The following is a 26,212-nucleotide window of genomic DNA, read 5'->3' as shown; positions in this document are numbered from 1 at the left end:
CCGGCAGGATGCTCTCGATTGTGCATCTGTACAAGTTTGAGTGCTTTTGGTGACAAGCCGAATATCTTCAGCCTCCTGAGGCTGCCGCGCCTTCTTCACCACGCTGTCTGTGTGGGTAGACCAAAACAGTTTGTCCGTGATGTGTACGCCGAGGAACTTAAAACTTACTACCCTCTCCACTACTGTCCCATCGATGTGGATAGGGTGGTGCTCCCTCTGCTGTTTCCTGAAGTCCATGACAATCTCCTTTGTTTTGTTGACGTTGAGTGTGAGGTTGTTTTCCTGCCACCACACTCCGAGGGCCCTCTCCTCCTCCCTGTAGGACGTCTCGTCGTTGTTGGTAATCAAGCCTACCACTGTAGTATCGTCTGCAAACTTGATGATTGAGTTGGAGGCGTGCATGGACATGCAGTCGTCGGTGAACAGGGAGTACAGGAGAGGGCTCAGAACGCACCCTTGTGGGGCCCCAGTGTTGAGGATCAGCGGGGTAGAGATGGTGTTATCTACCCTCACCACCTGGGGGCGGCCCATCAGGAAGTCCAGTACCCAGTTGCACAGACCCAGGGTCTCGAGCTTAATGACACATTTGGAGGGTACTATGGTGTTAAATGCTGAGCTGTAGTCGATGAACAGCATTCTCACATCGGTATTCCTCTTGTCCAGGTGGGTTAGGGCAGTGTGCAGTGTGATTGTGTCATCTGTGGACCTGTTGGGGCGGTAAGCAAATTGGAGTGGGTCTAGGGTGTCAGGTAGGGTGGAGGTGATATGGTCCTTGACTAGTCTCTCAAAGCACTTCATGATGACGGAAGTGAGTGCTACGGGGCTGTAGTCGTTTAGCTCAGTTGGGAACAGGAACAATGGTGGCCCTCTTGAAGTATGTGGGAACAGCAGACTGGGATAAGGATTGATTGAATATGTCCGTAAACACACCAGCCAGCTGGTCTGCGCATGCTCTGGGCTTGCAGCCTTGCGAGGGTTAACACGTTTAAATGTTTTACTCACGTCGGCTGCAGTGAAGGAGAGTCCGCAGGTTTTGGTAGCGGGCCGTGTCAGTGGTACTGTATTGTCCTCAAAGCGAGCAAAGAAGTTGTTTAGTCTGTCTGGGAGCAAGACATCCTGGTCCGCGACGGGGCTGGTTTTCTTTTTGTAATCCGTGATTAATTGTAGACCCCGCCACATACCTCTTGTGTCTGAGCCGTTGAATTGTGACTCTACTTTGTCTCAAAACCAATGGAATATGGCAATTAAATGGATACAGTACTATAAACTAAATTCACGGGAATATGGTGGAATTTATTTTTGTAAACCATTTTACTACCTTTGAGGCCTGAATACCTGTGGCTACCACTGAGCCTCAAATGTACTAAAAGCATGCACTAAATAATAGGTGTAAACGTTTCAGTATGTGTCTAGACTCCTCTGTGTCGTAAGTTTTATAACCAGCCTGTGGTCCTTATAGTCTGCAGAAAAATAGAACTCTAACATAATACAGACATACACTCTTCATGGTACCATGTGGGGCTATATTGACCATTGGCAAGTCTTTAAAAGATAATGTCATCCAAGACATGTTGATGAGAACCATAACAGACACCTCACTGTCTACATTGACTGATGTTGTCTGCGAGCTCTGACAGCTTCAGTATCTGGATTCTTCAGGGACATCAACTCAGTCTTACATGGTAGAGAAATAGGGGGTAACTAGCCTCCTAGGGTAACTGCCCCCTCCCCACCCCCTCTCTGTAATTCACATTAAGACCACAAGATGGGGCGGCAGGGTAGCCTAGTGGTTAGAGTGTTGGACAAGTTCAAACCCCCGAGCTGACAAGGTACAAATCTGTCATTCTGCCCCTGAACAGGCAGTTAATCCACTGTTCCTAGGCCGTCATTGAAAATAAGAATTTGTTCTTAACTGACTTGCCTAGTTAAATAAAGGTAAAATAAAAAAAGATGTGACCAAATTGTTTTCCCAACACTTTCCCACTGCTCTTGCGCAACATTTTTTTTTGTCTGTGTCACCACAAATTGTGTCGTTACTTCAACAAAACGATTTTGTGGCAAGTTGATCAATTTTTGGGACATTTTCAAAATGTTGTAGATATATTCCAATGACGTATCTATAATTGTTTTTTTTAAATATACAAGTGGGAAGGCCTTAAGATAAATAATCCACCGGTTTAGAGAGAGGGGGTAACTGGCCCCTGGGGGTTAGTTTCCCTTTTATGGTTATGAATGTGTTTCAGGTAGAAACACTGTCATTTAGACAATGCCTAGCCCAGTTAAGCTAGTTTATGCTAACTTGCTAGCTAGCAACTTCACTAGCAATAAATGCTAGCCAGCTAACTAGTTAGCATAAGCTGCTAGAAGTGCTAGCTAGCAACCTTACCACCAGATTGTCTGAGGTAAAATACATGAAAAAATATAACGTAACTTAATAGCAATTGTAAATGTTTCCACTAGTGACTGATAGCTTTACAGTTAATGTTACTTTATAGCATTTTAGCTATTTGCATAACATGTTATGTCATATAACTAGATAGATAGCTACATTTTTAAGAGAGAGCTTTTCAATTGTCATCTCTCAAAGGTGGGGACTGGATTAGGCGTGAGCAGTGCAAGAGGTGGGCTCATGAGTTGTACTCCAATTTTACTGGGGATAGCTTTATTTGTGACCTATGTACAAATTAGTATTGTGCAATAGCAGAGCACCAGAGAATTGTCACAATGTTACACTGAAATCATTAGTTAAGTTATTTTTATAAAATGTTATATTCCAATGTTATTTCATACTATTAGTTATATTCAATTCCAATTCTATATTCCAATGAATATTTTTTTGGGGGAACTAAAAACAACCATTGAAAACCTTTTGCTCCTGAATGTAATTTTAAAAGACTACTGGGAGTTACCTCGGTGCTTTAAAAAAAACACCCTTTTCTAAAAAACAGAATTTAATGAAATAACTAAAAAAGTGTAGCCATTTATTTCCCTTTAGCATTTATTCGCCTAAGCATCACCTTCATACACATAGAAGTCGACCGATTATGATTTTTCAACGCCGATACCGATACGATTATTGGAGGACAAAAAAAAGCCGATACCGATTAAATCGGACAATTTTTAAAATGTATTTGTAATAATGACAATTACAACAATACTGAATGAACACTTATTTTAACTTAATATAATACATCAATAAAATGAATTTAGCCTCAAATAAATAATGAAACATGTTCAATTTGGTTTAAATAATGCAAAAACAAAGTGTTGGAGAAGAAAGTAAAAGTGCAATATGTGCCATGTAAGAAAGCTAACGTTTTAAGTTCCTCGCTCAGAACATGAGAACATATGAAAGCTAGTGGTTCCTTTTAACATAAGTTTTCAATATTCCCAGGCAAGAAGTTTTAGGTTGTAGTTATTATAGGACTATTTCTCTCTATACCATTTTTTATTTCATATACCTTTGACTATTGGATGTTCTTATAGGCACTTTAGTATTGCCAGTGTAACAGTATAGCTTGTGTACCTCTCCTCGCTCCTACCTGGGCTCGAACTAGGAACACAACGACAACAGCCACCCTCGAAGCAGCGTTACCCATGCAGAGCAAGGGGAACAACTACTCCAAGTCTCAGAGCGAGTGACGTTTGAAACGATATTAGCGCCCACCCCGCTAACTAGCTAGCCATTTCACATCACATCGTTACACCAGCCTAATGTCGTGAGTTGATAGGCTTGAAGTCATAAACAACAGAGCTGCTGGCAAAACGCACGGAAGTGCTGTTTGAATGAATGCTTATGAGCCTGCTGGTGCCTACCATTGCTCAGTCAGACTGCTCTATCAAATCGCAGACTTAATTATAACATAATAACACACAGAAATGCGAGCCTTAGGTCATTAATATGGTAGAATCCGGAAACTATCATCTCGAAAACAAGACGTTTAGTCTTTCCGTGAAATACGGAACCGTTCCGTATTTTATCTAACGGGTGGCAACCATCAGTCTAAATATTCCTGTTACATTGCACAACCTTCAATGTTATGGTCATAATTACTTAAAATTCTGGCAAATTAGTTAGCAATTAGCGTCCAATGAACGCAAGAGAAGTGACACAATTTCACCTGGTTAATATTGCCTGCTAACCTGGATTTCTTTTAGCTAAATTTGCAGGTTTAAAAATATATACTTCTGTGTATTGATTTTAAGAAAGGCATTGGTGTTTATGGTTAGGTACACGTTGGAGCAACGACAGTCCTTTTTCACGAATGCGCACTGCATCGATTATATGCAACGCAGGATACGGTAGATAAACTAGTAGTATCATCAACCATCTGTAGTTATAACTATTTATTATGATTGATTAAGTTTAATGCTAGCTAGCAACTTACCTTGGCTTCCTACTGCATTCGCGTAACATGCAGGCTCCTCGTGAGGCAAGTGGTTCGAGCATTGGACTATTTAACCGTAATGTTGCAAGATTGAATCCCTGAGCTGACAAGGTAAAAATCTGTTGTTCTGCCCCTGAACAAGGCAGTTAACCCACCGTTCCTAGGCCGTCATTGAAATTAAGAATGTGTTCTTAACTGACTTGCCTAGTTAAATAAAGATTAAATAAAGGTGTAAAAAAATATTTAAAAATCGGCAAAATCGGCATCCAAAATTACAGATTTCCGATTGTTATGAAAACTTGAAATCGTCCCTAATTAATCGGCCATTCCAATTAATTGGTCGACCTCTACTGATCTACATAGCATTTATTTTCTACAAACGTTGCTTTTTTGTGTCAGCAATTAGACATTGTTCTTAGAGGGGGCTAGTTACCCCTTTAGTACCCTACTGAGATAATCTTACAGACAGTGAAGAGATTTTACTTGGTTGGTAAACATTTGACTAATAGCCAAACATCTATCTGCATGCAATCACCTGTCTTGCAAATCAGACAATGGTAATACAATTTACAGATTGCAGATTCTAAAACTGGCATTATTCCTTAAATGGTTGTGGAAAACTGAGGGAAAATGTTTCCTGCTAGCTTTGGCTATCCCTCTCCACTTCATTCAATCCAATTGCAAGCTTTGAATATAAACACATCATTGTACATTTGTGCAAGGGAAGAAGTGAAAAGGAATGGCAAGAATGTCTGGACTCAAAGAGATACCATGCCTTAAACATGTAAAGAGGAGAAGACGGGGAAAACATATATTTTTTTCAATAACAAGGTCAGGGTTAGAGGGTGTGTTCCCACTGTCATTTCAGGCAATTTAATCAGACATTTCAGTGGACTTCTCATCACAACGCCAGTCTTGCCATGCATGGAGTATGACAAATGGTACAGAAACATTGGAATGAAAGGGAAAATGTACCCTCTGGTTTCTCTTCATAATCTCACTTTCAACAACCTGCTCTGCATGTTCCAGGTTGATAACACTCTGGTTGTGCACAAAGACCCAGAATTTCAGAGGCTATACAAATAAAGCGGAGAGAAAAGTTCTCCAGTTAATATAGTTTATGGAGATGGGCATTCAAAATATTGGAACAAATAAAAAACACAAGCTACAGGGAAGGTCTGCTCCCTCTTCGGCAATCAATGTTGATTAAAACGGTTCAACACTTGGGAGAACACGGCCACTTAAAACCAACGATACAGAATGAGCCAACCTAACCTCTAGCATGAGTCACACCTGGTAATAATTGGCTATGATCCAATGAGTCAGAGAGTGCCAGGCTGCCTTGGGGCCAACGCAGCTGCACTGTCTCATGCCAATTGTGCCAGTGTGCCCGCTATGTTGTAATGCATGCATGTAACTAACCAACTGGACTCTCGGTTCAGCACTATCGTAAACCAAGAGACTGTGGCATGTTCTCACTGTGGGAGCATCTTATCTGGAATCACATGCACATTCATTCACACAATGAACTCCATTTAAATCGAGTTGTCACTCAAGAGCGAGCTAAGAGAAGGAAAAATAAGTTATGCTTGGGCAGAGACTTTGGCATTAAACAGATGACCTGAACAGAACATCAGAAAGTAGGCTGAAGATGGGAGATGGAGATAAGTTCCATCCGTCAGAAATTAAATGGTATCACCAAATTACAATTTCAAATGTCACACAGAACAAACGTCCTCATCTACTCATTATTGGTTGCACTATGTTGCCATTGATATCGTGTATCAATCAGTGGCGGTCAGTGCCATTTAAGATTAGGGAGGACGATTTTGTTAATGAGCATGACCTGATTTCCATTACAGTCTTTCATATTCCCAGTGGCGTGTATTCATGGATGCCAAGGGAAGCCAGGCTATCCCAAATAATTGACCAAGCAAAAATAAACATATAAAATAATGTATCTTTCGTCTCTCTGGGTTTCATAATTTTCCTTAAATTCGCAGAGGCTGAATGTACGTCACCAGAGAAAGCATCCAAGCGAGTGAAACAGAACCCCTCTGTCTCTGTAGGCCATCTATGTGATGCTGTCTGGTCCAAAAGTGTATGACATTGTTGCCGACCGTAGCATTGAATGCAAGGGAAGCCAGCAAGCATCTGGTCTCTCTTGTTAAAAAAAAGTATAAAACAAATAGCCAATCAGCGTTGAGCTAAACTGAGTGAAATCAACTGTGAATGGTCCTGGCGCACCAAAAAAGTGTCAAGGGAATCCAGTTTGGATTTGGCATCACTCCTATCAAATCGCATTGAGAACATACGTCATTGACAGAAACAACTTGAATTGTTGCATCTCATTGTGTTGTTGTCCTCCGGGGGCTAGCTAGCTAACTAAAATGGTCCCTTTCCTAAATTAGCCATGGATGGAGATGGGGATTTGGACTTGTGGTTTTACTTAATTCTCCATACTGGCCAATGATTATAGTGGCGATTCTGATCCAACCATTAATTCATATATTGTGCCCCTGGCCTAAGAGGATGGAAGTTCAATATGTAGCTAAATGTAGAAAGGAAGTTAGGCTAGTGAGCAAGCATTTTAGCCAGGTAGGCTAGGACAAAACAAAATAAAAGCATGTACTCTATGACAGAGTGATAGACCTTTTCATCAAAATGAAAGAGGATGGCATTGGCATTTCTCTACAAGTGGGGTGAGTCAACATGTTTTTTCTACTTGCTTGAATGTGCACACATATACTGTAAATCAGAACCATGGAGAGCCACGTCAGATTTAGCTTATGTTGATTGGACTAAATAGCTTTTGGTACATCACTGTGTTAGACAAAGCATTGGTGATTTGATGATGTTGAAATGTTGAAGTTGAAATGGTGCTGGAAAAATTTAAACAGTTCCTGTTTTCTTTCAAATCAAATCAAAGTTTATTTGTCACGTGCAGTGAAATGCTTACTTACAGGCTCTAACCAATAGTGCAAAAAAGGTATTTGGTAAACAATAGGTAGGTAAAGAAATAAAACAACAGTAAAAAGACACTATATACAGTAGCGAGGCTATAAAAGTAGCGAGGTTACATACAGACACCGGTTAGTCAGGCTGATTGATGTAGTATGTACATGTAGATATGGTTAAAGTGACTATGTATAGATGAACAGAGAGTAGCAGTAAAGTAAAAGAGGAGTTGGCGGGTGGTGGGACACAATGCAGATAACCCGGTTAGCCACCGTGCGGGGGCACTGGCTGGTCGGCCCAATTGAGGTAGTATGTACATGAATGTATAGTTAGTGATTATGCATAAATGATAAACAGAGAGTAGCAGCAGCAGCGTAAAAAGAGAGGTTGGAGGGGGAACACAATGCAAATAGTCCGGGTAGGCATAGGGTAGACTCCTGTTCAGGAGTCTTATAGCTTGGGGGTAAAAACTGTTGAGAAGCATTTTTGTCCTAGACTTGGTACTCCGGTACCGCTTGCCATGTGGTAGTAGAGAGAACAGTCTATGACTGGGGTGGCTGGCGTCTTTGACAATGTTTAGGGCCTTCCTCTGACACCGCCTGGTGTACAGGTCCTGGATGGCAGGCAGCCTAGCTCCAGTGATGTACTGGGCCATACGCACTACCCTCTGTAGTGCCTTGCGGTCAGAGGCCGAGCAGTTGCCTACCAGGCAGTGATGCAACCATGCTCTCGATGTTGCAGCTGTAGAGCTTTTGAGGATCTCAGGACCCATGTCAAATCTTCTTAGTTTCCTGAGGGGGAATAGGCTTTGTCGTGCCCTCTTCACGACTGTCTTGGTGTGTTCGGACCATTCTAGTTTGTTGTTGATGTGGACACCAAGGAACTTGAAGCTCTCAACCTGCTCCACTACAGCCCGGTCAATGAGAATGTGGGCGTGCTCTGTCCTCCTTTTCCTATTGTTCACAATAATCTCCTTAGTCTTGGTTACGTTGAGGGATAGGTTGTTATTCTGGCACCACCTGGCCAGGTCTCTGACTTCCTCCCTTATAGGCTGTCTCGTCGTTTTCGGTGATCAGGCCTAGCACTGTTGTGTCATCTGCAAACTTAATGATGGTGTTGAAGTCGTGCCTGGCCATGCAATCGTGGGTGAACAGGGAGTACAGGAGGGGACTGAGCATGCACCCCTGGGGAGCTCCAGTGTTGAGGATCAGCGTGGCAGATGTGTTGCCTACCTACCCTCACCACCTGGGGGCGGCCCGTCAGCAAGTCCAGGATCCAGTTGCTGAGGGAAGTGTTTAGTCCCAGGATCCTTAGCTTCGTGATGAGCTTTGAGGGTACTATGGTGTTGAACGCTGAGCTGTAGTCAATGAATAGCATTTTCACGTAAGTGTTCCTTTTGTCCAGGTTGGAAAGGGCAGTGTGGAGTGAAATAAAGATTGCACCATCTGTGAATCTGTTTGGGCGGTATGCAAATTGGAGTGTGTCTAGGATTTTTTGTTGTTATTCTGTCTCTCACTGTTCAAATAAACATACCATAAAAATTATAGACGGATAATTTCTTTGTCGGTGGGCAAATGTACAAAATCAGCAGAGGATCAAATACTTTTTTCCCTCACTGTAAGACGATCGTCGGAGCCGGCGTAGTATGATTCAAACTTAGCCCTGTATTGACGCTTTGCCTGTTTGATGGTTCGTCGCAGGGCATAGCAGGATTTCTAGTAAGCTTCCGGGAGAGAGTCCCGCACCTTGAAAGCAGCAGCTCTACCCTTTAGTTCAGTGCAAATGTTGCCTGTAACCATGGCTTCTGGTTGGGGTATGTACGTACAGTCACTGTGGAGACGATGTCCTCGATGCACTTATTGATAAAGCCAGTGATTGATGTGGTGTACTTCTCAATGTCATCGGAAGAATCCCGGGAACATGTTCCAGTCTGTGATAGCAAAACAGTCCTGTAGTTTAGCATCTGCTTCATCTGACGACTTGATTATAGACCGAGTAACTGGTGCTTCCTGCTATAATTTTTGCTTGTAAGCAGGAAACAGGAGGATAGAGTTGTGGTTGGATTTCCCTCTGGTTGCACATTTAACATGTTGATGGAAATTTGGTAGAACTGATTTAAGTTTCCCTGCATTAAAGTCTCCGGCCACTAGGAGCACCGCCTCTGGGTGAGTGGTTTCCTGTTGGCTTATTTCCTTATACAGATGACTGAGTGCGGTCTTAGTGCCAGCATCCGTCTGTGGTGGTAAATAAACAGCCACGAAAAGTATAGCTGAAAACTCTCTAGGCAAGTAGTGTGGCCTGCAATTTATCACAATACCGGAGTGTGCTGTTCTATCTTGCCGGTGCAGCGTGTGTCCCGCTAGCTGAATATCCATGTCATCATTCAGCCAAGATTCCATGAAACATAGGGTATTACAGTTTGATGTCCCGTTGGTAGGATATTCGTGATCGTACCTCGTCTAATTTATTGTATTGACGGTAACGGCAGCTTTCCCAGTCGCCTTTGCCGGGTCCTGACCAGGCATCCGGCTCTTTGTCCTCTGTACCTGCGTCGCTTCCTCTTGCAAATATCGTGGATGTCAGCCCTGCCGGGTGTTTGGAGGATGTCTTATGCATCTTGTTTGTTGAAGAAGAAAATCTTTGTCTAATCCGAGGTGAGTGATCGCTGTCCTGATATCCAGAAGCAATTTTTTGCCGGAAGATACGGTTGCAGAAACATTATGTACAAAATAAGTTACAAATAAAGCAAGAAAAAAACCCACATAATTGCACAATTGGTTGGGCGCACGTAAAACTGCTGCCATTTCTTCCGGCGCCATTTTAGCTGATCTTCGCGACTTGCGGTAACTCAATGTGATTCTAAATCAATAGTTGTTTAGTGGTTCGACAACATCGGAAACATTAAATTGCTTGACCATGATGTAGGTCATGTAACTGTTTGTTACATGCAATATGCTTTGTGACTTCACTGGACAAAGGCTGCTCTCCAGTTTTGTGACGAAACAAAGGTGTGGTTGAATTTATTCTACCACTGTGTCGTCTAATTGTCTCTGCCATTCTTGACATTTAATCCTAGTAAAAAATCCCTGTTTTACGTCAGTTAGGATCAACCCCTTTATTTTAAGAATGTGAGATGTTAGACTTGGGTCAAATGTTTCGGGTAGCCTTCCACAAGCTTCCCACAATAAGTTGGGTGAATTTTGGCCCAATCCTCCTGACAGAGCTGGTGTAACTGAGACAGGTTTGTAGGCCTCCTTGCACACGCTTTTTCAGTTCTGCCCACAAATTTCCTATAGAATTGAGGTCATGTCTTTGTGATGGCCACTCCAATACCTTGACTTTGTTGTCCTTAAGCCATTTTGCCACAACTTTGGAAGTATACTTGGGGTCATTGTCCATTTGGAAGACCCATTTGCGACCAAGCTTTAACTTCTTGACTGATGTCTTGAGATGTTGCTTCAATATATCCTCGTAATTTTCCTCCCTCATGATGCCAACTATTTGATAAAGTACACCAGTCCCTCCTGCAGCAAAGCACCCCCACAACATGATGCTGCCACCCCGGTGCCTCACGGTTGGGATGGTGTTCTTCGGCTTGCAACCATCCCCCTTTTTCTCCAAACATAACGATGGTCATTATGTCCAAACAGTTCTATTTTTGTTTCATCAGACCAGAGGACATTTCTCCAAAGAATACGATCTTTGACCCCATGTGCAGTTGCAAACCGTAGTCTGTCTGTAAACAATTGTTGGAAAAATGCTTTGTCATGCACAAAGTAGATGTCCTAACCAACTTGCCAAAACTATAGTTTGTTTATTAACAAGACATTTGTGGAGTGGTTGAAAAATGAGTTTTAATGACTCCAACCTAAGTGTATGTAAACTTCCAACTATTATATTAAGTTAAAATAAGTGTTCATTCAGTCATTCAGTATTGTTGTAATTGTCATTATTACAAATAAATTAAAAGAAGTGTATGTCATTAGGGTTTTGAAGCAGACATCCTAAAGGTACATTTTACCTTTATTTAACTAGGCAAGTCAGTTAAGAACAAATTCTTATTTTCAATGACGGCCTAGGAACAGTTGATTAACTGCCTGTTCAGGGGCAGAACGACAGATTTGTACCTTGTCAGCTCGGGGGTTTGAACTTGCAACCTTCCAGTTACTAGTCCAACGCTGTAACCACTAGGCTACCCTGCCGCCCCTCTACCATTGACAATGGCTGCATATCAAGACAATATACAGTTGACATTTCTCCAAAAAGTACCATCTTTGTCCCCATGTTCAGTTGCAAACCGTAGTCTAGCTTTTGTTATGGCAGTTTTGGAGCAGTGGCTTCTTCCTTGCTGTGCGAACTTTCAGGTTACGCCAATATAGGACTCGTTTTACTGTGGATATACAGTTGAAGTCAGAAGTTTACATACACTTAGGTTGGAGTCATTAAAACTTATTTTCAACCACTCCACAAATGTCATTATTTAAGAAATGACTTTGTTTAAAACTGTTCAACTATTGTCTTTCTCTCTCCAAGTCAACTACTCACCACACTTTATGCACTGTAGCGATAGCTAGATTGAGCTTTTCCTTTTAGCAGTAGATTTATTCTCTAATCCTTTGATTGGCTGGACAACATGTCAGTTAATACTGCAAGAGTTTGAATAGATTGGTGGACGTCCTCCGGAACCCGTCATAATTGTTGTGGGTGAGAACCATGAGTCTCCTAGGTTTTGTATTGGGGTGGCAGGTAGGCTTGTGGTTAGAGCGTTGGGCTTGTAACCGAAAGGTTGCTAGGTTGAATCCCCGAGCTGACAAGGTAAAAATCTGTCGTTCTGCCCCTGAACAAGGCAGTTAACCCACTGTTCCTAGGCTGTAATTGAAAATAAGAATTTGTTCTTAACTGGCTTGCCTAATTAAATAAAGGTTAAAAAAATAATGAAGTCAATGTACCCAGAGGAGGAAGCCAATAGCTGTCCTCTGGCTACACCATGGTGCTAGCCCTAGACGAGGCTTCTGGAGGCTTTCATTGCAAAACAGTGTTTTAACCAATTATTTGGTGACATGACGATATTTAGATTTGTTTTATCTAAAAAATATCATTTTAAATGTTTCACAATTTTTTTTCTGAAATTCACTGAGTAGGATGGTCCTCCACTTCCTCCTGTGAGGAGCCTCCATTGATATTAATATGTCTGTCTGCTGACTGATACATGTCTTCAGATATCTGAAGAGCATACAGTACAATACCACAAAAATGTCTGATCTCCATGTCACCCACTAGCGAAGTAAGACACTCTCTCATGCCTCGGCTGACTAAATAGAAAGCGAGACTATGGAGCCTAGTATGACCCCTCTTCTGGCACACACAAACTGTGTGAAATATATTTGAATCCATTACATCTACAGTAGACACTATGTTGTGAATTGGATAGCAACATGAGTTAATGTCACATTTACATTTGACATTTTTGAAACACTTTACTTGACACCCAGTGCCATAACACATTATGACACGGACATAACCATGCCATATCAAATTACATAACCTGTTATAATATGGTCTTACCACTGTCATGACACATACAGTACCAGTCAAAAGTTTGGACATACCTACTCATTCAAGGGTTATTATTTATTTTAACTATTTTCTACATTGTAGAATAGTGAAGACATCAAAACTATGAAATAACACATATGGAATCACGTAGTAACCAAAACAAGTGTTAAAAAAATCGAAATATATTTTAGATTTGAGATTCTTCAAAGTAGACACCCTTTGCCTTGATGACAGCTTTGCACACTCTTGACATTCTCTCAACCAGCCTCACCTGGATTGATATTTCCAACTCATCCCAAACCATTTCAATTGGGAGTACTGTATATTTAGACTTGTTTTGACATATATTGCGTTATTTTATGTCTGGTTATGACACAAGAGTGTCAAAAACCTCCAAACCTACCACACAGGGAAAAACATTCCACTACAACATAACAAACATACTGTTGACATCTGGCTATCTAACATTTTTTTATTAACCATATTAAATTATCATTGTAATTGCGCACACAGTGATGTCAGACATGCACCTACCCAATGCTCTTTTGTTGATGATTAAATATGAATGATGAATGTAGGAGCAGATTTCAGGAGCAGGACAAGACACCCTCTTTTAGATTGATGACTGATATAAGGGCATGTACGTGATAGGCCTATCTGGCTTATATGATTATGATGGTCATAAGTCTTCCTGACAGTGTCATAAGGTGTATTTTATACAAGCTATTTAAAATAGAGGTTGACCGATTAATCGGAATGGCCGATTAATTAGGGACGATTTCAAGTTTTCATAACAATCGACCAAATCGGTGTCCGAAAATTCAGTTTTTTACACCTTTATTTAATCTTTATTTAACTAGGCAAGTCAGTTAAGAACACCTTCTTATTTTCAATGACGGCCTAGGAACGGTGGGTTAACTGCCTCATTCAGGGGCAGAACGACAGATTTTCATCTTGTCAGCTCGGGGGATTCAATCTTGCAACGTTACAGTTAACTAGTCCAACGCTATAACCACCTGCCTCTCGTTGCACTCCACAAGGGGCCTGCCTGTAACGCGAATGCAGTAAGCCAAGGTAAGTTGCTAGCTAGCATTAAACTTTTCTTATAAAAAACAATCAATCAATCAATCATAATCACTAGTTAACTACACATGGTTGATGATATTACTAGTTTAACTAGTGTGTGACTGAGCATACAAGCATACAAGTATCTGATTGAGCGGTGGTAGGCAGGAGCAGGCTCGTAAGCATTCATTCAAACAGCACTTTTGTGCGTTTTGCCAGCAGCTCGTCGTTGTGCGTCAAGCACTGCGCTGTTTATGACTTCAAGCCTCACAACTCCCGAGATGAGGCTGGTGTAACGAAGTGAAATGGCTAGCTAGTTAGCAGGGTGCACGCTAATAGCGTTTCAAACGTCACTCTCTCTGAGACTTGGAGTAGTTGTTCCCCTTGCTCTGCATGGGTAACGCTGCTTCGAGGGTGGCTGTTGTCATTGTGTTCCTGGTTCGAGCCCAGGTAGGAGCGAGGAGAGGGACGGAAGCTATACTGTTACACTGGCAATACTAAAGTGCCTATAAGAACATCCAATAGTCAAAGGTTAACTTCTTGGATATAGGGGGCACTCTTTTAATTTATGGATTAAAAAAACGTTCCCGTTTTAAACAAGATATTTTGTCACGAAAAGATGCTCGACTATGCATATAATTGACAGCTTTGGAAAGAAAACACTCTGACGTTTCCAAAACTGCAAAGATATTGTCTGTGAGTGCCACAGAACTAATGCTACAGGCGACACCAAGATGACATTTCATACAGGAAGTGCCCCAGATTTTGAATGCGCTGTGTTCCAATGTCTCCTTATATGGCTGTGTATGGGTCACGAATGAGCTTAGACTTTCTGTCGTTTCCCCAAGGTGTCGACAGCATTGTGACGTATTTGTAGGCAAATCATTGGAAGATTGACCTTAAGAGACTACATCTACCAGGTGGCCGCTTGGTGTCCTCCGTTGCAATTATTGCGTAATCTCCAGCTGCGTGTATTTTTCGTTTGCTTCGAGGAGAAACACAGCTGCCACGAATGATTTATCATCGAATAGATATGTGAAAAACACCGTGAGGATTGATTCTAAACAACGTTTGCCATGTTTCTGTCGATATTATGGAGTTAATTTGGTAAAAAGTTTGGCGTTGTAGAGACTGCATTTTCAGATTTTTTTCTTAGCCAAACATGATGAACAAAACGGAGCGATTTCTCCTACACAAGTAATCTTTTTGGAAAAACTGAACATTTGCTATCTAACTGAGAGTCTCCTCATTGAAAACATCCGAAGTTCTTCAAAGGTAAATTCTTTTATTTGAATGCTTTTCTTGTTTTTGTGAAAATGTTGCCTGCTGAATGCTAGGCTTGATGCTATGCTAGCTATCAATACTCTTACACAAATGCTTGTGTAGCTATGGTTGAAAAGCATATTTTGAAAATCTGAGATGACAGTGTTGTTAACAAAAGGCTAAGCTTGTGAGTGAATATATTTCTTTCATTTCATTTGCGATTTTCATGAATAGTTAACGTTGCGTTATGGTAATGAGCTTGAGGTATATAATTACGCTCCCGGATACGGGATTGCTCGACGCTAGAGGTTAATGAAATACAAATGGTATAGAGGGAAATAGTCCTATAATTCCTATAATAACTACAACCTAAAACTTCTTACCTGGGAATATTGAAGACTCATGCTAAAAGGAACCACAAGCTTTCATATGTTCTCATGTTCTGAGCAAGGAAATTAAGCTTTCTTTACCTTAAGTTAGCTTTCTTACATGGCACATATTGCACTTTTACTTTCTTCTCCAACATGGCACATATTGCACTTTTACTTTCTTCTCCAACACTTTGTTTTTGCATTATTTAAACCAAATTGAACATGTTTCATTATTTATTTGAGGCTAAATGTATTTTATTGATGTATTATATTAAGTTAAAATAAGTGTTCATTCAGTACTGTTGCAATTGTCATTATTACAAATAAATAAAATAAATCCCAAAAAATTGGCCGATTAATCGGTATCGGCCTTTTGGTCCTCCAATAATCGGGTATCGGTACTGAAAAATCATAATCGGACGACCTCTAATTTAAAATACGATGAAAAAAAACATGGCTGTAAATAATTCATTACAACAATAAAGGATTTAAGAAAAACTTTCAAACTAAAGAAAAGTTATTTGCCGCGAAAAATATAATTTGTCTTACCAGCAACAAATTAACGCAATATATGTCACAAAAGGTCTAAATACATAACAGTCATGACATATTATGACTGTCATAATGTGTTATGACACTGGGTATCAAGTAAAGTGTTACCAGCATAATAATTTAGCAGATTTACAGTCATGTTTTTCCAGCAGTGAGTGCATACATTTTCATACTGGTCACCTGTGGGACTTGAACACACAACCCTGGCATTATAAGGGCTCTGCTCTACAAACTGAGTCACACAGGACCCGTTGCACAAAGTTTTAAGTTATTTATCTATAAATGGTAATTTGAAGAAACAGCTGTGCAAAGTAGTTTTGTAGAGATTTTGCTCCAATTATAAAGCTTGAAGGTCACTGACATTATGATGGGAAAAGGCAAGCATTTTAGATTATATGCTGTTCCGCAGGCCTGGCAGATGAATTATGCACACTGATTGTTATTCTCCAAGGTGTCCCTCTAATGCAGATATGTGAAAGTAAACAAATAGAACAGAGGACATACATGACAGCAGTCATCACAGCAGTCAGCAGTCTATTTGCATCAATGGTCCACAGAATTCAGGTTGGTCTCAGGCTATATGTGACATAGTTACGAAAACCCAGGACACTCAAATGTGTATAATATGTTATGTTTGGTATGGTTATATAAGACAGAAGGTTACTTAAGGCAAAAAAACAAATGATGGTGGTTGGTGGGGGTGGATGTTTACTACTTTTTAGCTACTTTACAACTACATAGCATGTTAGCTAACCCTTCCAATAACCTTAACCCAACTCCTAACCCCTATCTCCTAGCCTAGCTAACATTAGCCACCTAGCTAACATTAGCCACAACGAATTGGAATTTGTAACATATCATATGAATTGTAGTTCGTAACACACCACACGAAATGAATGATGAACAACCACAAATGAATACATACCATACCACATACTCATTTGAGTGTCCCATATTTTTGTTTATCATGTTACGCCTACCCTAGCCCAATAATGGACAAAAGGAGCCTAACGTTACTCCTTATAGTCAAAGAACCATACATGTTCTGTTTAGAAGCGAACAGCCAAATACTCCATCTAAACGTGAATCGATTCTCAATTGCTGTACGGTTCTAGAAACATAAAGCCCTCTACTTTCATCCCCTCAGCAGCCTCCGCTGCTGTGCACTGTTTTAACCCGTTTGTAACACAGATGCAGCGGCAGTATTTTTCAGTGACAACACGTTTGTGGCGGCAGTCTTCCGTATACACACGTGTTAGGAGACGCAGATAGCTAATTTGCACAGATAGTCAACTCTGTCTTCCGTCTGTTTTCCATTAACAAGCGCCGTAACATGGAAATATGGCTGTGTGGGAACCCTATAAAAAGGTGTGTAGTAATTTAACCTTTTTTCATTTTTTATTATTTCTTGCTGATATGGAAGATAAATTCCTTACGTTTCCAAAACCATTCCGACAGTGTCAGGGCTCTTAAAACTCCCCCGACCAGAAGACACTATCGTCAATAGTCACTAAAGGTTATTTCCATCTACGAATGGGCAACATCTACCCCAGTTTGCAGAATCACACCATACCTTGTTTAGAAGCACAGTAAGAGCCAATTTATGCTTGAGTCGAAATGTGGTCGGAGGCACCATATGGATATTTGAAGCAAGGCACGGCCAAATTGAGCTCTGTAACACATGGCTGTGAGCCTCTCAATTTTTATAACAATGCAGGGGGCTCCATATAGCTCCGCAGTGAAATGATTGGTTGACAAGGTATGGTGTGATTCTGCAAACTGGGGTAGATGTTGCCCATTCGTAGATGGAAATAACCTTTAGTGACTATTGACGATAGTGTCTTCTGGTCGGGGGATGAACACAAACTAATTTCCATGACAACTTCCTTCACAACAGCACTGCGCTGCTCGGCGAAGGTCAAGAAGTATGAATGCCCTGACTCCTGCAGAGGTCATATCACCGTAAATGCGATCAATGCAGACGTCCGATTGAACATGTAGCACCTTTAATTGTAGCCTTGCTCAGTGAAGAGAGAGCAAAAGACAAGAGGTGCAAAGTGCTTAAGTAAAAAAAAACTTGAAAGTACTACTTAAGTAGTTTACTATTTATATTTGTGACAACTTTTACTTCACTACATTCCTAAAGAAAATATTATACTTTTCACTACATTTTCCCTGACACCCAAAAGTACTTATTACATTTTGAATGCTTAGCAGGACAGGAAAATGGACTAATTCACACACTTACAGTGCATTCAGAAAGTATTCAGACCCCTTGACCTGATCATCAAGGACAACAACCACCCGAGCCACTGCCTGTTCACCTTGCTATCATCCAGAAGGCGAGGTCAGTACAGGTGCATCAAAGCTGGGACTGAGAGACTGAAAAACAGCTCCTATCTCAAGGCCATCAGACTGTTAAACAGCCATGAGGCTGATGCCAACATATAGACTCAAATCTCTGGCCACTTTAATAAATGGATTTAATAAAAGGTATCACAAGTCACTAGTAAATAACACCACTTTAATTTTGTTTACATATCCTACATTACTCACCTCATATGTATATAGTGTATTCTATACCATCTACTGCATCTTGCCTATGTCGCACGGCCATCACTCATCCATATATTTATATGTACATATTCTTATTAATCCCTTTACATTTGTGTGTATAAGGTTGTCGTTGTGAATTTGTTAGATTACTTCACTGTCAGAACTAGAAGCATAAGCATTTCCCTACACTCGCATTAACATCTGCTAACCATGTGTATGTGACCAATAAAATTTGATTTGACCAAGAACCCGATGATCAATCCGACAGAGCTCCAGAGTTCCTCCGTGGAGAAAGACAATCATCTCTGCATTGTCCAGAAAGACAACCATCTCTGCAGCACTCCACCAATCAGGCATCCACCAATCAGTAAAAGGCACATGACTGCCCGCTTGGAGTTTGCCAAAATCAAATTAAATTGTATTGGTCACATGCACCGAATACAATAGGTGTAGACCTTAGAGTGAAATCCTTACTTACAAGCACTTAACCATCAATGCAGTTAATATTTTCTGAACTATTTTCTTAACTAAATAAACAAAAGTAAAAAATAATACCACAATAAAATAACATCAGGATATATACAGGAGTACTGGTACCAAGTCAATGTGCAGGGGTACATGTTAGTCGAGGTAATTTGTACATGTAGGTAGGGGTAAAGTGACTATGCATAGATAATAAACAGTGAGTAGCAGCAATGTTAAAACAAATTGGGAGGGGGGGTCAATTCAAATAGTCCGGGTGGCCATTTCATTAATTGTTCAGCAGTCTTATGGCTTGGGGGTAGAAGCTGTTAAGGAGCCTTTTGGACCTAGACTTGGCGCTCCGGTACCGCTTGCCCCAATGATGTACTGGGCTGTACGCACCACCCTCTGTAGCACCGTACGATCGGATGCCGAGCAGTTGCCATACCAGGCGGTGATGCAACCAGTCACAATGTTCTTGATTGTGCAGCTCTAGAAATGTTTGAGTATCTGAGGACCAATGTCAAATCCTTTCAGTCTCGAGGAGGAAAAGGCATTGTCGTGCCCTTTTCATGATTTTCTTGGTGTGTTTGGACCATGATAGTTTGTTAGTTTGTTGATGATGTGGACACCAAGGAACTTGAAACTCTCGACCCGCTTCACTACAGCCACAACGATGTGAATGAGGGCATGTTCGGTCCTCCTTTTCCTGTAGTCCACGATCATCTCCTTTGTCTTGCTCACGTTGAGGGAGAAGTTGTTGTCCTGGCACCACACTGCCAGGTCTCTGACCTCCCCCATATAGGCTGTCTCATCGTTGTCAGTGATCAGGCCTACCACTGTTGTGTTGTCAGCAAACTTAATGATGGTATTGGAGTCGTGCTTGGTCACGCAGTCGTGGGTGAACAGGGAGTACAGGAGGGGACTAAGTACGCATCCCAGAGGGGACCCTGTGTTGAGCATCAACGTGGCAAATGTGTTGTTGCCTACCCTTACCACCTGGGGGCGGCCAGTCAGGAAGTTCCGGATCCAGTTGCAGAGGGAGGTGTTTAGTCCCAGGGTCCTTAGCTTAGTGATGAGCTTTGTGGGCACTATGGTGTTGAACGCTGAGCTGTAGTCAATGAACAGCAATCTCACATAGGTGTTCCTTTCGTCCAGGGGGGAAAAGGCAGTGTGGAGTGCAGTAGAGATTGCGTAGACAAAAAGCACATGAAGGACTCTCAAACCATGAGAAACAAGAGACTCTGGTCTGATGAAACCAAGATTGAACTCTTTGGCCTGAATGCCAATTGTCACCTGGCACCATCCCTATTGTGAAGCATGGTGGTGGCAGCATCATGCTGTGGGGATGTTTTTCAGCAGCAGGGACTGCGAGACTAGTCAAGATCGAGGGAAAGATGAACGGAGCGAAGTACAGAGAGATCCTTGATGAAAACCTGCTCCAGAACGCTCAGGACCTCAGACTGGGGCGAAGGTTCTCCTTCCAACAGGACAACGACCCTAAGCACACAGCTAAAACAACACAGGTGGCTTTGGGACAAGTCTCTGAAGGTCCTTGAGTGGCCCAGCCAGAGCCTGGACTTGAACCCGATCTAACATCTCTGGAGAGAGCTGAAAATAGCTGTGCAGCGACACTCCCTATCCAACCTGACAGAGCTTGAGAGGATCTGCAGAGGTGTGCCAATCGCTGCCAAAGGTGCTTCACAACGTCCAGAGTAAATGGTCTGAATACTTATGTAAATGTGATATATGTTTATTTTTATACATTTGCATACATAAAAAAAAACGGTTTGCTTTGTCATTATGAGGTATTGTGTGTAGATTGATGAGGGGAGGAAAGTATTTAATCCATTTTAGAATAAGGCTGTAACGTAACAAAATGGGGAAAAGGTCAAGGGGTCTGAATACTTTCCGAAAGCACTATATCAAGAGAACATCCCTGGTCATCCCTACTGCCTCTGGCGGACTCACTAAACACAAGCTTCTTTTTAAATTATGTCTGAGAGTTGGAGTGTGCCCCTGGCTATCCGTAAATATTAATAAATATATTGTTATATTGTGCCACCTGTTTAGCTTAATATAAGGAATTGGAAACGATGTACACTTCTACTTTTAATCCTTAAGTATATTCAAAACGAAATACTTTTAGACTTTTACTCAAGTAGTATTTTACTGGGTTACTTTTACTTTAGTCTTTTTCTATTAATTAAGGTATCTTTACTTTTACTCAAGTATGACAATTGGGTACTTTTTCCACCACTGACAAAAGAGCATAGAGGAACGAACAGATAAATAGGCTTACTGTTTAAAAAGGTTGTGAGATGTCCCTCTTAGCATCCAATGCATAAATTAACATTCTGACCAATGAAGCTTTCTCTGCTATCAAGGTTTTAGAATAGAACGCAGTGACTCACAAAGGAAAATTGAATGCAATTTGGGAAAACTTAACATGAAGAGCAGAAAGCGCACCATATCCACCCAACATAAATTCAATTTACATATTGGGTGAGTTTACAATTCACATATTGGGTGAGTTGGATTGTTTGAAACCATGGCGATTGCCAACGAATGTCACGCATGCGAGCCCAGTGCCGTTATACCAACTTTATATGGCGGGGAGAGACTTGATTAAGCTACATCAATGTTGCATATGCACCACTCATAAAACATTGCAAATTGTGTTCAATGGATGATGCTGAGTGGAGTCAATTCTACTCAAGAAGGCAAAACTGGTTTTCTAACTGATGGGAGCTAAACTTGAGAGGTGGAAGACATACATTGTATTAGTAACGTATAGGATGCGTGTCGTGGTACAAAAAAACAAAAAGCAACAATGTAGCTAGAGCTAGTCATAAATTGTTACAAATTAGGACCGCAAAGACAGAAAAGCCCACCCACCTTTGCGCAGTAAAGTGGCTGCTCTGGGAGTAACGCCGCGTTCATGTGATAGTCGGAGCTAGATAACTCGGACATATCTGACTTGATAACTGGATGAACGCGGCACGTGTATAACTACAAACAGTTAGCAAGTTTCAAATAACCGAGTTTTCTAGTTCCGACTACCTATGAACGCGGCATTACCCCTCACCGAATACAGCTCCTAAAAATGTCCCAGCATTAAAAACGACAACAATTCCCATTGATAGAGCATTACAACTATATGGTCCACAATCTGAATGTATCTAAAGTTATTCATAAAATGTGGTAATAACCTGAATCTAATTGTGCATTCAAGACAGTCGGAAAGTCGGTGCACTAGAAATATGTCCGAGTTTCAAACATGGAATTTCGAGTTGGATGACCGTTCAATACGATTTTGACCAATCGGTATCGTTTTTTCCAGAGTTCTCTGTTGTCTTGAGCACATTGAAGTCAGAGAATTTCCAGTTCCGTGTTGTTTTGAACGCGGCATAAACTACGGGAACGCACCTAGATGATGCAAACAGTTTTGTCGACGTGAGCACTTCTGTTTGGGTGAGAGAACACGTTTAACATTTGAAAACAATGGAATAATAACTTTAAAATCTTAGCTCACCTTGTAAAAGTCCTGTGAATAAGTCCATTGAAATAAATGCATCAAATGGGCGTAGTTTTGCGTGCTCCGACTATCCAGTTGTAGCCTAGTGTGAGTCCACAGTCTTTGGCGAATGACTTCGCGATGGGAAGAGAGAGCGAGAGCAGGACCCAGGTGACGTCATGGCGAGAGGGAGGGGCGAGGATCTGATGAGTTTCATATGGAAACGATGTCATTAGCAGTCAGATAACTTTTCACTGTCTTGGCTTTAGTGTAAAGAAGAAATATGATAATAGGCTGGCCTACTATTCTCATTCTCACCATACTACAATCTTGCTTCAAAATACCACATAACAGATTCGTAAGGTCAATACGCAGAGTTCTCAAACTGATGTGAAAAGCAAATGTGTGAAATCAAATCAAATGTTATTTGTTACATACGTCGAATAGAACAGTTATAGAGCTTACCGTGAAATGCTTATTTACAATGAAAAATATTTACTAAATAAACTAAAGTAAAAAATAGAAGAGCAATAATAAAATAACAATAACAAAGCTAAATACATGGTGGGGTACAGGTTAGCCAATGTAATATCTACAGTACCAGTCAAAAGTTTGGAAACACCTACAATACTGATTCAAGGGTTTTTTCTTTATTTTTACTATTTTCTACATTGTAGAGGTGTGTTGGGTCATTGTCCTGTTGAAAAACAAATGATAGTCCCACTAAGAGCAAACCAGATGGGTAGCGTATTGCTGCAGAATGCCTTGAATTCTAAATAAATCATAGACAGTGTCACCAGCAAACCAGCCCCACACCATCACATCTCCTCCTCCATGCTTCACGGTGGGAATCACACATGCTGAGATAATCTGTTGACCTACTCTGAGTCTCAAAAAGGACAGATTTCCACCGGTCTAATGTCCATTGCTCCTGTTTCTTTGCTCAAGCATGTCTCTTCTTATTATTGGTGTTGTTTAGTAGTGGTTTCTTTGCAGAAATCCAAACATGAAGGCCTGATTCACCCAGTATTCTCTGAACAAATCAAATCAAATACAATTTATTTGTCACATGCGCCAAATACAACAGGTACAACATTTCACCTTACAGTGAAATGCTTACTTACAAGCCCTTAACCAACAATGCAGTTAAGAAAATACCTAAAAAAATAAATAAAAATAAAAGTAACAAATAGTTAAAGAGCACCAGTAAAATAACAATAGCGAGGCTATATACAGGGGGTACCGGAGCATCGGCTCTCAGACCAACAGGCTCCTAGACAGCTTCTACCCTCAAGCCATAAGACTGCAAATAGCCAGACTGCTAAATAGTCTATTAATGGTACTCTATCTGTCTGCACTGACTCGATCTTGCACTGACCCTACGCACAGTCAGTAGACAATGTATACACACCCTATACACAATCATTCACATACACTACATTGACACTCCCACACACATTCACACGCATACAACACACACGCATACCGACACAACACAAACACACATTCATACACATTACACACGCACACTCACACACTTTTACACTCATCATTTTCTGCTGCTACTCTGTTCTTTATTTTACTCTTATTATTATCTTTCCTGATGCGCAGCCACTTTACCCTGCCTTCATGTACATACAGTATCTACTTCAAATATTATGTAGCTCTGCACCAGTGGTGTAAAGTACTTAAGTAAAAAATACTTTAAAGTACTACTTAAGTAGTTTTTGGGGGTATCTGTACTTTACTTTACTATTTCTATTTTTGACAACTTTAAATTTTACTCCACTACATTCCTAAATAAAATAATGTACTTTTTACTCCATACATTTTCCCTGACACCCAAACGTACTCGTTATATTTTGAATGCTTAACAGGACAGGAAAATGGTCCAACTCACACACTTATCAAGAGAACATCCCTGCTCATCCCTACTACCTCTGATTTGGCGGATTCACTAAATACAATTCCTTTGTAAATTATGTCTGATTGTTGGAGTGTGCCCCTGACGATCCGTAAATTTTAAAAACAAGAAAATCGTGCCATCTGGTTTGCCATATTTAAGGAATGTTTTATGATTTATACTTTCACTTTTGATACTTAAGTATATTTTTGAAATTACATTTACTTTTGATGCTTAAGTATATTTAAAATCAAATACTTTTAGACTTTTAGACTTACTCAAGTAGAATTTTACTGGGTGACTTTCACTTTTACTTGAGTAATGAGTAAGTGTCAGAAGGTGGGTGTAGCTGGTGCATGAAGTCAGGCACAGGAGAGCAGAATGAGTGAGCAACGTACTTTACTCAAAATAAAGGCACAAGGTAACAATATACTTGACCAACAATAAACGGTAATCAATTACACACAGGTGAAAACAGCACCCGTCGAAAACCAGCCATAACGTACCAAATGAACATTAGAAACAATCACACACAAAAACATGGGGGAAACAGGGTTAAATACATGAACATGTAATTGAGGAATGAAACCAGGTGTGTAGAAAACAAAGACAAAACAAATGGAAAATGAAAGGTGGATCAGCGATGGCTAGAAGACCGGTGACGTCGACCGCCAAACGCCGCCAGAACAAGGAGAGGGAACGACTTCGGTGGAAGTCGTGACAGTAAGTTATCTTTCCTTTTACTCAAGTATGACAATTGGGTACTTTTTACACAACTGCTCTGCACATTGATGTGGTACTTGTCCTCCCTATACATAGCTCCATTCTTGTTTATTTTATTCATGTGTTGCTATTTTATTTTTATGATTCATTTAAAACTCTGCATCGCTGGGAAGGGATCGTAAGCAATCATTTCACAGTAAAGTCTACACCAGTTTTATTTGGCGCATGTAACAAATACAATTTGATTTCACTTGTGTATATATGAAAAAGTACAATAAGAGCATCTACTAAATGACAAAAATGTCAATGTAAACTTATGTGACTTTACAACATAATTAAAAGTAATTTCATCAGATAACACACACACACTAAAATGTATATATTTGTTCGCAATGTAGGCTGTGCTTGTGCTTAATGTATTGCTCAGGGGAGGACTGCCCCCTAATGTATTGCTCAGGGGAGGACTGTCCCCTCTCATTGAAGCCACGGAAGTTCAAGGCCGACCACGGAAGTTCAAGGCCGACTGCAGTACTGCAGGCATTGTTAGGAGAAAACAGCTTCCCCATTACAGTGAATGGAAAAATGGCAATTTTCGTGGTCACATTTTTTTCTAAAGACACTCATGGTACCAACAATTGCTTCTAATGAACCAGATGTATGTCCTTGAACCGATTATTTTAATATTGCACACAGAAGACGTTATATGGATAATTTAGTTGCTAATGCAAACATCAGTAACCTGGTCGGCCTTCAACTTGAGTTACTCATTGAGCGGGGGCAGAACTGAGCTAGCCTTGCAACGTCACTTCCTGGAGTAGCTCGAAGTTTGCATGTTATCTCTCCATGAATCGCCATCTTAGCCGTCTTCATTTGGCTTCAATGTGCTATTGAGTCTTCA

At 40.8% G+C, this 26,212-nt stretch overlaps 1 protein-coding gene across 1 annotated transcript in view; it reads right to left on the bottom strand.

Moving 5' to 3' along the window:
• LOC109867308 (SH3 domain-binding protein 4) overlaps positions 1-22,875 on the bottom strand; it is a 70,635-nt gene extending 47,760 nt beyond the window's left edge. Inside the window, exon 1 of the mRNA XM_020456411.2 lies at positions 22,707-22,875. The gene's annotated coding sequence lies outside the window, so the exon portion shown is untranslated. The remainder of the gene's footprint in view (positions 1-22,706) is intronic.
• Between the last annotated feature and the right edge of the window lie 3,337 nt (positions 22,876-26,212).

The sequence above is a fragment of the Oncorhynchus kisutch genome, linkage group LG2 (genome assembly GCF_002021735.2).
Source record: "Oncorhynchus kisutch isolate 150728-3 linkage group LG2, Okis_V2, whole genome shotgun sequence".
In the NCBI taxonomy this organism is placed as follows: domain Eukaryota; kingdom Metazoa; phylum Chordata; class Actinopteri; order Salmoniformes; family Salmonidae; genus Oncorhynchus; species Oncorhynchus kisutch.
The sequence above is the reverse complement of the archived record's forward strand: the minus strand, read 5'-3'. Positions and strand labels throughout refer to the sequence as shown.